Source organism: Venturia canescens, chromosome 11 (assembly GCF_019457755.1).
Source record: "Venturia canescens isolate UGA chromosome 11, ASM1945775v1, whole genome shotgun sequence".
In the NCBI taxonomy this organism is placed as follows: domain Eukaryota; kingdom Metazoa; phylum Arthropoda; class Insecta; order Hymenoptera; family Ichneumonidae; genus Venturia; species Venturia canescens.
This window is the reverse complement of record NC_057431.1, coordinates 10,318,094-10,331,389: the sequence shown is the minus strand read 5'-3', so window position 1 is coordinate 10,331,389 and position 13,296 is coordinate 10,318,094. Positions and strand designations below refer to the sequence as shown.

Sequence of the window (13,296 nt, the reverse complement as noted above, 5' to 3'; positions counted from 1 at the left end):
ATTTCGTGATTGAACTTTGAAATAAAAGAATCAAGGAAAGTAGGGAGCGAGAATTGAAAAATTGATCTCGAACCGAAGTAAATAGCTGAGCCACTGAATAATTAATACGAGAACGGAATAACTAGTCCTACGTGAAGATGGGGTGCGAGAAAATCGGGGGGCGATCGTTTTCACGCACGTGAGACCCACAACGCATGTGGTCCATATTGTCCCGAACGAAAACGTGTGATTTTCGGCGAAGAGGGCGGGCGGGAGGGAGGGGGCAGTGCTTAAGGGGTGAGAGAAGGCGAGAGGGGTCACGCGCATGCGCTTAATAAGGTAAAAATCCACCAGCATGACGATCCGGCGAAGCAGGGGCGCACACACGGGGGTGAATTCCGCGAAGTGAGTTCAGTATCCACCCGACCATCAGCTGATCGATATACTCGTCAGCAGGCACGCCAGGGTGCCTCAAGTTTGAGAGGAGCGTCGCCTCACGCATGTCACGCATCCCCCATTTTATCGTTTTTTCTCTTTATTTTCGTCGCTAACTTTTCCTCCATTCTCTTCTGTCTTGCTTTTATTATTTCTTCGTTATTTAAACTCTCAATTTCCTCTTTTCACCCTCTCCTCGGCAGCCCCCGAGATGAATTACTGATCTCATTCGCGTGACCGCCTTATTTCCAGTTCTTTTTCTACCACCAGACTTTTTCAAACTCCGTGCCCGTTCATCAACCCGCTGCTAGTGTCGTTGGTGCGCGATTCTTTTTATTCTCGATCCCCAGTCTCACGCGACTTTAATGATCAGTGGAATTCCACCCGAGTCCAAATTCCTCCATGTTTTTTTCGACTCATTTTCCCGTCCAACGGTTCGCGTGGTTTTGGAAATATTTATGTGAATATTAGTGAAGGGGTGACTAACGAAACTGTTCGGAGACCCTTCGGAGGGATGCGAATAAATTTTTAATTCGCTGTGTCGTTGTGCTTCGAACGAATTTTCGAGTGTGCCGGCTCGCCGGACTCCGAAATATTGCAGTTCCGCGTTTTATCTCTTTTCTTTTCCAACCCCCTCGAGTGGACAAGAACGTTCTTCTATTCTTCTTCTCTTCTTTCTACCCCACCCCCTACCTCCAACCGGATTGAGCCGAGCACACGAGGAACCAGACGGACCAAGGTACGTTCTTTTCACCCTCGAGACGACGCCACTTCGTAAAAGTCTCGAGGCAACCCAGTTTTCGACCCCCTTTTTCTCCTCTTCCCAATTTTTCATAGCCCTTCCCTTCTCACCTTTCTCACTCCTTTTGTAGATTTTTTTTTCGTTTCTCGTCTATCTTTGCTCAGAGTTAATGAGAGAAATGTAAAGATGCATTGAAAAAGATTCTTTAGGGTCAAGTTTTGTTCATTTTTCAACGAACCCCCCACCGTTTGGGACCAATTCTGATTATTTCACCTAGTTCACAAGAAAATTCCTATTCCATCTCGTATTATTTGGAATATGTTTTCCAACGTCACTGTGCTTGTCACGTTATCCCACCACGAAACTTAATGCTCTCCGAACAGTGCTGGTCTCTGTTAAAATATCGATGAATTTGACTGAAATAGCTGATCGACCTCAAATGCAAATGAAAATGGACAGAATATTGTCGATTTTCTTCAAGATCCTTGTACCAAGCAGTCGGGGAAATTGAATGAAATGTAACGCCTCAGTTGTTTGCCTGGATCCTTGGAACGAACAAAGGAGATCGGATAGCGAAGACGTTTTAATGGGGTGCAGACATCTTCCATCGAATGCACTTGTTGAAACTTCCTCAAGGTCCTTTCAAATTTGTAGAAGAATGGAACAGATCAATTGGATTGTTAAATTGGAGAAACCGAGTAAGTTTAATCGTTGAAATTGCGAAAATCCTTCCAGTTACTCGTGTTACGAGGCATTCAGGTTTATCGAGAATTTCAAGTGGTAAACCATCGTCCCAAGTTCTAATGTACTTCCAATGAGTTGTACGGAAATAAATTCTCGTTATTCCAGCTTGAAACTGCAGACTTAGGCCCGCGTAGGTATTTCAAGTCGAAAAGTCCTTGGGCGTTTTTCTGTAGTACTGATCGTTGCCGAGTTATTAGCCATTGAAGTTAAGCCAATGAGACGCACGCTCCGCCCACCGACGCTATCTTATCGCACGCTGCTCATTGGCTCAACTTCAATGGCTAATAACTCGTCAAGGATTCGTCCGATGAAAAAATGCCCAAGGAACTTTCGACTCAGAATTTCATTCCGCGAAACCCTCCACAGGTTTAACCTCGAGTTTTAAGGTAGTATGAGCATAAATTCACGTAACTGCGCTGTCGTCACTGAAAACAAGAAACATGATGCTCCCATTCGTGTTATGAGGAGGAATCTGAGCTTATTTCTCTTGTCTCGTTCATGCCACGTCTCTCTTCATCTTGTAACCAAGTCCGTGCGTCACCGCAGTGCGGTAGTCCAGTCACGCATTGTTCACTATCATCATCCTTGGCTGCCCTCGTTTACGTTGTCTTCGCTCAACCGTTCGTCAACTACTCTCTCTCTCTCTCTCCCTTCGTCTTTCCGTCTCTCACGCTCCCTTTATTACCAAACGTTTAATATACACGAGAGAAATCGATGCGCGAGAGATACGAGAAACTCCGCTGGGACGTACAATGCATCAGTCTCTGCGATTAACCCCTTTTGAAGCCACTACTCCGTGAATCATCGTAAATTTGGCATTAAGCTTATCTATGGGAAATATTAATATTCATCTTTCAGCATAAAATACTCCGAAGTTGTACAAATTTCAAAATATTTATTTTCTCCCGATTGTTTAGCTGCTTTATCGTTGTTTTTTTGAATTTCTTAAAGACCTCGTCAACCAGACAAAATCGATGCTAGCAACACTCGAATTTCAAAGAAGCTACAGTTCAAAAGTGGTTTCGAAAAACTTTTCCTCTTGTAAAAATTTGTCGAAAAGATGTTACGCCAGTCTGAAAAGTGAATCAAAAGAACCCGAGGTATTCAAGGTCTCTGAAAGGATTTAAACGACGAAGAAAGTAATGGAAAGGAACGAAAATTTCATCAAAGCTCAAAGACCGGACTGCTGTACGTGAAAATGCTTTACCGCAGTTGAATCGTGCAATATGAGTCCTTTGCAGGGAATTATATTGCCAATGCATTCACTGATAAGGGGGCATGGGCATGAACCCCTGAATCCAATCAACTCAGACCCACGTAACACAAAATTCAACGGAGCTACATCAGGATTTCTCAAACCCCAAACTCATTAATGCTGATTTAGAAAAGTCCAAAACTCAATTTCGAATTAATCCACGAAGTCATATTTTGATCAATCCTCAAAATATTAAAAAAAAACGTCTTGATGAGAAGAGGTTATCGATAAATTCGATTTTTAGACAAAAATCGTCGAATAACACCTGAAATATGATCAGAAAATCGAAGAAAACTCTTTGCAAGTGAATCCAAACAGATGAGAACAAAGGAAAACGATAAAAATGAGGAAAATTTGTGAAAAAACGTCGTTTCTCCCAGTCCCAAAAGCCAAAAGTATTAGCAGGGAACCTAATAAAAATGAAATGATTCAAGCCCAAAGAGCCAAAAAACTCGAAACACTACCGATTAATCGAAGTTTAGTCATGAATAAGAATCCCCTCTTCGCTGACACGCGCTCTTTGACGCGGTGGCGAGAGAGAAGGTGGAGGGTAGAGGGGGGAAAACGCTTCGCCTAGTAGACGAGGAAGGAGTAGGAGGAGCATTATACTTGGAGGAGGAAAAAGTCAGTTCTACTCTGTAAATATGTACGTCTACGTGTAGCCTCTGTATAGGTGTGTTTGTGCGTGGTTTATCTCGAGCGAGGTTCCCTCGCAAACTCCGTCACACTTCGTCTTCTTCCTTTGCCCTCGACTCTTTAAAACGTTCCGAGAAGCAGGCAAACCTATTTTCCCCTCGCAATCTCATCCTTTTCGTCGCGAATGTCCTTTTTCTTGGTTCCTTCGCTCGGCATCAAGAGAAATCGACTCGAGTTCGAGGGAATTGGATTTTTTCGGTACACCTCACGATACCTTAAAATCTATTCGACTAATTCTCACTTTTCGAGAGTGATTTTTCACATTGTTCTTGGTTGATAATTGAGTGATTTCCGTAGATCGGGATTCCCCAAATTCGTCGATTTTTTTAGTGCGATTTTCAAAAGTTGTGCTCCGTGCGGTTTTTCTCCTGTGGATTTTAATTTGTGCATCATTTTAGTGTCAATATTCGTGCCAGTGAGTCGAAGTTTTGCCCTTAAAGCTCGTTCGCTCACCAAAAATCGTCGTCCACTGATCGAATCGTTACTTTCGACCGAATTTATTATTAATCGTGCATCCACTTGGATCAAACGTAACGAGAGCAGTGAATGACAAATGGAAACTTGTCCGTGCGCACGGAACAATGGCAGATACATTTGTTCTTTGTCAATATAATCCAACAGTCAATTCAATTGATTGGTTTATTGCAGCAGGAAAAAGAGATTGATCGATATCGACGTTTCATGAATAAAAAGAAAAACAATCATGCACGTGTTATGATCCTCGTAAATCCGTTAGTTTTAAAGCTCCCCTCTAAGTGGAATAAAGATGAAGAGACTCGTTTCTTTACCTCCTTAAACGTTTAATTGCACCGGATGTGCAGTGACCTACCGTAACGATGGAAAAAATAAAAACGCATGGATTTGTACACACATGGGCGAGAGTGAGATCCTCGACGTTTTTCTCTCGTTCTTGGCTCGCACACTGCTGCGCTTCTTATTTTCTCTCGAGTCTTCGAGAATTCCCCCTCTTTCTCTCCATCAAAATCCTCAACGAGCGCCGCTCGGGCTCTCCGGGTCTCTCGCGTGGGTGTTAAACGATTCGTACACCTGTCAGGTTCATATTATATATTAGGTGTCTCGTGATGAAACGATCCTTAAATTCTCTACTAAAATCATCGATCAATCATTCCCAAAAAATGTGCCCTTAATGATAGCACAAAAATCAGTATTCGCTTCTATGGCAATTTAATTTGTAGCTTTTTGAGTCCATTTTTCATGAGTTTTTAATGAAATTATTCAACATTCCTGCTCCACATCCTTAAACGATTTATGATACGGTGAATTTTATTAAATTTATTGTTAATTCGATTACGAGAAACTGACTCAATTAACACTGGTTTTACACGAACAACACAAAGTGCAGCTTATTTCCATGAATTCTGTACGTCACAAATGAAATTCAATATCAGGATGCTGCCCTCGTTGTATCCGGCAGATGAAAGAGGGCGCCAGAGCTTTCGGTTTCGTTCAATTGCAATGATTTATCGCTTCAATTTTACTCCATCCTGCATATATACGCGTGTTTCTCGAGTACTTTTACTCTATTCTCAGATTATTTCCTCTCTGTCATGTCGCGAGCCCGGGGCTGTGCATCGATCATTACACTCGCTATATTCGTTGCTCGGAATAACTGCTATGAAAAAAAAGAAAAAAAAATCCAGCGAAAACATCGATGTGCATCTATTTTCATTGAAATTTACTGCTCTAATCTCTTGAGGCTCATTACCGAGGTTTCATTTCAACGATTTCTCTACTTTATATGTTCCAGAACGTACGGCCAATCCACCCCAGAAGTTAGAGAAACGCGAGCACCATTATTGGTAAGTGGCGCCTTTTTTTTCTATCCGAACTCAATTTTATTATCGAGTATGTCGTTTAAGGGGTTTTGGGATCGTCTTTTGTTCTTAAATATGCAGTATTTTTGAGCGTATATTCGTATTCAAGCTTGGTAATCAAATTTATTCGAAAATACGGTTCGAAACTTGTCACAGTGAAAGTTTATGAAATTCTGAAGAGAAAAGTCCTTGGCAGTTTTTCTCTGCATCGTCTCTCCGTCGAGATATTCACTGTAGAATAACGACCAATCAGACACGGAGTGCGGGGAGGGGTAGCTCCGCCCCTCGCCGCGCCCGCTTCCCATTGGCACTGAGAAATCAGTCGATATTTCGCAAACGGTACACCGTAGAAAAAAATGGCTCAAGACATTTCTTCTCAGAATTTCGTGATCTGTCGAGTGCGAGCGTTTGAAAGATCGTTTTCGAGACACTCTATATGCACGGGCACGTTTCAACGCCATTCTTGTTTCCTCGAGTGCGTACTACTCCGAGACTTAAAACTCTGCGTAACGCACTGAATTAACACCGAATAAGCAGCGCGAATGTTTCAGACACTCCTTTAGACGCTCACGTTTCAAGAATTCTCGAGTTTTCACTTCCGAACAATTTCCTAGCTTACGTCGTACTCAAGGAGAAAAATACGTTGAAAAAATCGCATTCATGTTTCATTACAATTATTTAAAATTGTGCCTTCAAAATTTGTATTCAAATGCCACTTTGATGCTTAAATTCCAAAAAATTGCGCAATTTTCGATTTTTCCAAATTTTAACTATAAATATCAAACTATAAATTGATGTTAAAATCCACGGAATTCAAAACTCAATAAAAATGAAAGGAAATACTTGAAAAGTTTACAACGCGTTTGAAATCATTTCCAATCAACCACGTGGCACATTCATATATGCCAGCTCGAAAATGTTGCTTTTCCAGTTCATTCCATATATACGATTATAAATATCTGTGCGTTCGACCTTGTGCTCCACTCTCGTCATACATCACTTAAATCGACTATATTCATATACTTTTTAATAGAATCTCTAAGATACAAATACATTCGTGTGTATAAATGAACGTAATCTTCGTATTCGAGAGCTACTCGGTGGCTGTTTCTTTGTCTCTTTCTCACATGGTCAACTTTTCCTTGCTCTTGTTTTCGTTAAATAGAGCAATTTTTTTCAATGATATTTGATTTTAAATTCGAGTCGATCATTGACTTTCACATCAGCCAAATCCCAGACCTTGAACTGTTTTTCTTACGTTTTTTAAAGGAATGGAATTATCGTTTGATCTTCTGGCTCTGCCTACCACAATTTCACGTTTTCAGGCAGAGCACATATATTTTTATTTCAAATTTCATTCTCGAACGTTCCAAAACAAATCTAAAACAAAAAAATTTAAAAACAAAAAATCAATGTGAGTGAAGAAAATTAACTGACTTTCTCAGACGTGATTTTCACCATCGAAAACCAATTAAAAAAATTCTTAATGCAACTAAGAAAATAATAAACACGAGGAGGAAGAGAAGGGGAAGAAAAAGTGAGAGTAGCCGAAGCTCACGAAGACGAGAGTCAGGAGCAGGCGCAGGGCGTCGAGTACGGACGGGGGGCGGGGGCTGTAGTGGTTTGACTGGTGCAGGACGTTACCCCCGAGTCTCCTCTCCCTTTTTCCTCATCTTCCGTTCTCTTCTTCCCGTTTGCCCAGAGGGATATCGCATTGCAGTCGCGATTGCAGCTCCGCGAATGAGGGCGAAGGGGCTCTAACCAACAATCCCTAATTTGACTTCACACCTATTCCACAAAGTGGTAGCATGTATTTTCGAAAGAATATAAAAAACAGGAAGAATAACGATGCGAATTTTCGATTTTTTTTTCTATTCGCACAAACTTCGGACGTTTTTAAGGCTTTTTTCTGATCGATCAATGACACTTTGTGGTTTTTACATTATTTATTCAACTTGACACGATGATTTTTTATTTATAAAACTTTTTTGTTTTCAGCCCAGTTTCATTTTGATTCTGGCATCGATTATTTGTGCAGCATTTATTTTTGTTCTGTGCTCTCAGCATGGTATGGTCGTTGGCATAAAAATTGAACGAAATTTTCTTCGAACTGAAAACACCGCACTTCGGTCGGCAAAAAGAAAATAATTGGTAACAATTCTAGTGACGATGAGACTGATGATGAAAGACACGATAATAACGAATGTTCACCGCATTCCATCAAGGGATCCTGACAATGGCTAGTCGTTTGTTGGCTTCCCACAATCGTTACTCGTATCTCGGAACGAGAGAGAGATAGAAACACGCGGGGCAATATTCCGCAGGTCTAACCACAGAAACAAAAGAGCGAAGGGATCCCCCTTGGCAGTGTTTGTTGTTTTAGTTTTTACCGTAGCGTTTTACTCCTTAAAGAATTGTTTATTCATGGGAATAATTTAGCTTTGTTCGGCATTTCAATGGGATGAGATTTTTACGCATTTTCCATAAATAAATAATAAAAAATGATCGGAAAAAGAGAAAAAGAGGAAGCGGAGGAAAAGGTCGGGGAAGGGCAAAGAGATTTAAGGAACGCGGGAATATAAAGCATGAAACTCTTCTTCTACTCTTCAATTACACGATCCTTCCTAGTGCGAAAGAGTGAGATAAACTGTATTCTAGAATTTATGGGGCTTGTAAAAAGGCTATAGGCTATGGGTAATGGGTTATGGACCTTGGAAGTTTTCTTCTTCCCCTTCCTCAGCTTCATCGCCATGAATAGATAGTCACTTTAACCGAGCGTTCCCTTTGGGAATTTGCGCTCTCCATTCTTCCCGCGTCTTGGAAACCTCGCGGTTTTAAAATCGAGAATTTCACGACGCAATAGTAACCCGTCGCCGCGCGTACCTGTTTATCAGGAATATTGAAAAACAAATTGAGCGGGAGCGCAATGAGCTGGAAAAAGTTTGGAATTCGAGACTTCCGGTATACTAGACATTTTTTTCTTCCCCACCCCTGGAGATACAAATCTTTATGAAACCTTCAACTGTCGTCAGAGGTCAGGGAACGAGGGGAAAAATTTGTCGGCTCCGAAAAATGGGTCAGGAGTCCTCGCACCTTTTCGGAGACGAATTTTTCTGGATTTTTGGAGATTCTTGGTATTCGATATGTTCGTTTCAATATGCTGACGAATTCGGTCACGAGCTCCAGGCCCTTTTCAACTCCAGATTTTTTCCAAAGTTTCCGAGTTTCGGCGTTTTAATTTTCTGTTCCATCACTCCGAATTGAGGGTTCGATTGGGACGCGGACTTTTGGCAGGATCCCTCGGGCCTCTTCCGGCATCGAATCGTTTTTTAAACGTTTTTTTGCCGATTCATCGTCGACTTGAAACTTTTGGTATTCGATGCTTCAGGTTTTTTTGAATTTGAAGCAAGCCTCCGAGCTCGCGAGCATAAACCGATATCGATCCTCATACGTGGTTGTCCGTGTCCTCGTTCCGCCGCTTGGCACGCAGTCAAATAAAAAACAATTGAAAAAAATACAAACTGTTAGCTTGTGGCCGTTGCTGCGATCTCAATTTGCTTGCGTATCTGCACACCGATGTCCCACCCTTAATTGTCACATGGCATCGACACACCTGCGCACAACTCTCTTGGGTCAATTGGCAAAAGCCAATTTAGGGAATATCGAAAAATCGCTTTTTTTATTTGTGATCCACTTCGCGGTTTCCCAGGAGAGGATCAGCCGGCTCCTGTGGATGCATGAGCGCCCCCTCGCCTCTCGAGTGCTTAGACACTTCGAGAGTCGATATCTTTTGAGATCAGTCGGTGATCCTAAACTTTATTTGAGTAATGTAAATCCTCACGATTTGGAGAAGGTTGCTACAGTTTTTGGTCAATTTATGCTGCGCGAGTTTCCACTGAGAAAAAAATTGTTGATTCAATAACAACTGATGATAAAACTCTTTTGTTCGTTTAAAGTATTCCTTCCACGAATCCTAATATTCTACAAATAACTCATTTCAAATCACACTCAAGTAAAAGTGCATGAGAATAGATTGGCGAAATTTTAGGTTGGGTTATCGATCATTTAATGAAGAATAAAAATTGAAAAATCGTGAAATTTATACGAGAGCTTATGGAAATTCCATCATTGCCACATTTCTATTCAATAATTCATATACTAAATTCCTGGTACGATAGCTACGATAAAAATAAAGGGTTAACGAATGCTTAAAAGAGATTAACGATAGAAGTTGGAAAAATGGCAGAAGCGGAAGCTTTTCCTATATAACCGCGACTTCTCAGAGATTAGGATTCAGCCCAAATTTCGAAAGCCCCAATTTGAACCACGAAAAAATACGATCAGGCGGAAGGAATACCTTAATCATGTTTAACCCTGTGATGATCATAGTGGCACCTCGTAATGCCGCATTTCGTTGTTTCAGTGACTTTTTCATAGTGTAAGGAAATGAGAAACGATGTGATCGTTCATATTGATTTTCCCTTTCGCGGTTGTTTTCGAAATATTTCTTCGAATTTCGCTTAATTATGAAAAAGTTATGAACTCGTGCGGCTCCCGATGCTCTCGTATTCAAAACACGAGTACACACAACCCACCAAACACAATTATCGCAAATTCTCTCGTCGATCGTAGACAAACGACGGACTTTCTGGCGCCGCACGCCACGCTTTTGTTACTTCAGACTCACCGGCGACCATTTTTCCACCCCTTTTCCTCCCTTCCAGGCTTGCCGCCACCTCAATCCTCTCTTCGAGCCCCAACCAGCAACTCCCAACGACACTCACCCCGTTTTGTCGGGGCTGCTCGCACTCTATCATTTCGCTTGTTCTATCTCGACGTTCACGCACACAACACACACGCCGAGACGAATCATTAAAGGGCGAACGCTTCATCACGCACTCTATTGCGTTATTATAGTTATTTCTCCTTTCACATCTATCTGATTAATATTTTATCGTTAATTTCAATGTACACGGTGTCCGCGGGATGAATAGCGACTAATTTTGACCCAAGTTGCGGGTGGAATTCCGTTTTATAGAGCTTAACAGTATTTTTTCACTAAATTTCTTTCAGGCTCACTTTTCATTGAGTGTAGCATTCAAACGGTAAAAGATAGAGCAATAACCCTTCCAACCGATTTCGTAGAGCGAAAAATTTCCTACAAAAAAGTCCCGAGCTGCAGTCCACTATCTTCAATAGTTTGGGCCTGAAAGCGACTCGCAGAGGACACTTGAATTTTTTATATTTATATCAATACAGGGTGTCCCAAAAGTCATTTTTAAAAATCCACGGAATCCACAGCTAGCAAAATTCTGAATTGAAAAGTCTCCTGCGATTTTTCAATCACATTGACTGTTGGCAAATTTTTCGTGGTTCGAACAAACTCTTCGTAGAAAACGATCCTTAATTCAATGGGTTGCAACAAATGAATCGAACTCTCTCAAAGTCAATACGAAAAACCACTTCTTTCTTTTCAAAGTTTCTTTTTTTAAATGGTTTGTATCGAACTGCGGAAATAAATTGAAAAAAAAAATATGAAATACTGGAAGTAAGATGGAAAACGAACCTGGAGGATCGCATCGTTCCCCGATCTCATATTAATTTCAGAGCATGCAACCGGGGGACCGTTAATCAGCGACGACGTGCATGCTCACTTACCAGCGACACAAATATCCCGCTTCACCCGTGAGTCCAACCTCGCGAATTGACCTGCATGGGGTTTCGATTCTCGTGTCACGACACACGAACCGACTCACGCAGAACGATTTTCACTGTTTTTTCTCTTGTCGCTTTTTTTTCTTACCCTCGTTAAATTCATCTTACATGCTCTACAATGTAGGTACTTTTTCATACAATCGGAGAGGGCTTTTTAAAATCTTTTTCGTGTCTCGGAACACTTAATTTATGCGTCACGACCCTTGTCCCTTGGCATTTGAGGGTTGAACCACCTTTTTCTTTCTATTTCTCGCTCCTTTTTACTGCATTTTCTCGCACACCCTGTTACTGTTTCAACCGTTCCTCCTCTCTTTTCGCGAAACAAATTATTCTTATCTTTCGGCACTACGAGAATAAAAATTTCCAAAGTTTTTCAAAACGTAATCACGAAAAGAGCTTGACATTCGGGTTACGAAAAAACAAACACCTTAATGTAGGTCACGATTCAGCGAAAATTGTGATAATTTCGAAAAAATTTAAAAAAATAATAAGAGACAATTTGTTTCTCGTAACAACGAAGGCTCCACTGCAATCGAGGACTCGGAAAATTTTGATAAAACTTGGTGAAAAATAATTGGGGAATAAAGAGTCAGAAATTCACGAGTTTTCTAATTATTCGAGAAACAAATTGCAATTACCGCCAAACAACGTTTAATTTAGTTCAGAACGAAATTGCTTCGTCGATGTGAGCAGTAAATTGTGTGAGTGTATGTAAAAGAGGGAAAAAGGAATAGAAAGTATATCGAATTTATTCTCTGGTTCTCTCGAGGGAGATCGTTCTCTTTTGTTCGATTTTTTCAGTCTCTCGTGTTCTCTTTTTTTCAATTCCGTTATTGCCTCTTTCTCTCGATTGTTCATAATCGTATTTCGTTTCTTTCCATTTATTTGAGTTTTTCTCTTTCTCCAAGTCTCTTGAATTTATTAATTTTTATTTTTTTTCTGCCTTCATTTTTTGGAACTTCTATCTTTTCACCGAATTTTTTCTCTTTTCGTATTTCTCCACATTTATTTATCTCTCTCGGCCTCCGCGTACGTCGAAGATAATGCTTGAAAGAACACAAAACCTCCGAAAAAAGTAAACAAAACGAGGTACCGAATCGGAATTGAAGTTGAAAAATGGAAAAAAAATATACTCGCTACTACTGCGGAGGCAACAAATTATTAACGTCGCGTGCATTCGCGATATGGCAGCTCGATAAATCGATAGCCGGCTTCCGCTCGGAACTTGGCGTGTTTTTCCTTCCTTCTCGACTTCGTTCTTTTTAGAATTCTCTTTCGTTGTTTTTTTTCAGCCTCTTTTCTTCTTATTCATTTTCTCTTCATTTTTCTATGATTTTTCTACAAAAATTCAACATTTCCCAAGATACTCAATTATTTCAACGTTTCTTCGAGGTCCGAAAAAAAGTCGAGGGAATAATGAGATTCTCGAAGAAACATCGAAAATCTGTAAAAATTCGTGGAAAATTGTCTGGAACGAAAGAATAGAAAGTGTCAATGCAAAAACTTAATTCGCGGTGAACCTTCTCCGTTGTAAATTGTACTGTCGTTCGTTTTAACTCGTCTTCGATGTGGCTCGACCTCCCTGAAGAAATATCGCATATTTTTGTCCGTCGTCGTCATTCTCCATTCTCGAGCCCCCGAGGAATGTCAATTAAAAGTAATTGTTCGGCTTAATTTCTTTTTTAATTTCTTCTCTTTGCGTCTGTTCCCCGCCTCCTCGTCACCATGACGACACACTGAAAAAGGAGAGGAAAACCACAAGGACGACCCAATTTTCAACTTTTTGCCTCGCCCTTTCACAACAAATATTAACAACAACTTAATATTCTCCAAAATCCCATTAAAATATGAAAGAAAAAATGTTGCCGAATCGACTTCGGGATGCCGAATTCCGA

General features: G+C 40.8%; 1 protein-coding gene across 7 annotated transcripts in view; it reads left to right on the top strand.

Annotated features, from left to right (window-relative positions):
• The window catches only part of HnRNP-K (Heterogeneous nuclear ribonucleoprotein K), a 68,423-nt gene that overhangs the window by 15,487 nt on the left and 39,640 nt on the right, over positions 1–13,296 (top strand). For 4 of the 7 annotated variants that reach the window (XM_043432790.1, XM_043432785.1, XM_043432783.1 and 1 more), the window contains one exon: positions 5,620–5,671. The gene's annotated coding sequence lies outside the window, so the exon portion shown is untranslated. Of the gene's footprint in view, positions 1–414; positions 1,154–3,889; positions 4,050–4,174; positions 4,267–5,619; positions 5,672–13,296 lie in introns of those variants that run through there. The other 3 variants (XM_043432788.1, XM_043432787.1, XM_043432789.1) reach the window with 3 other exon arrangements.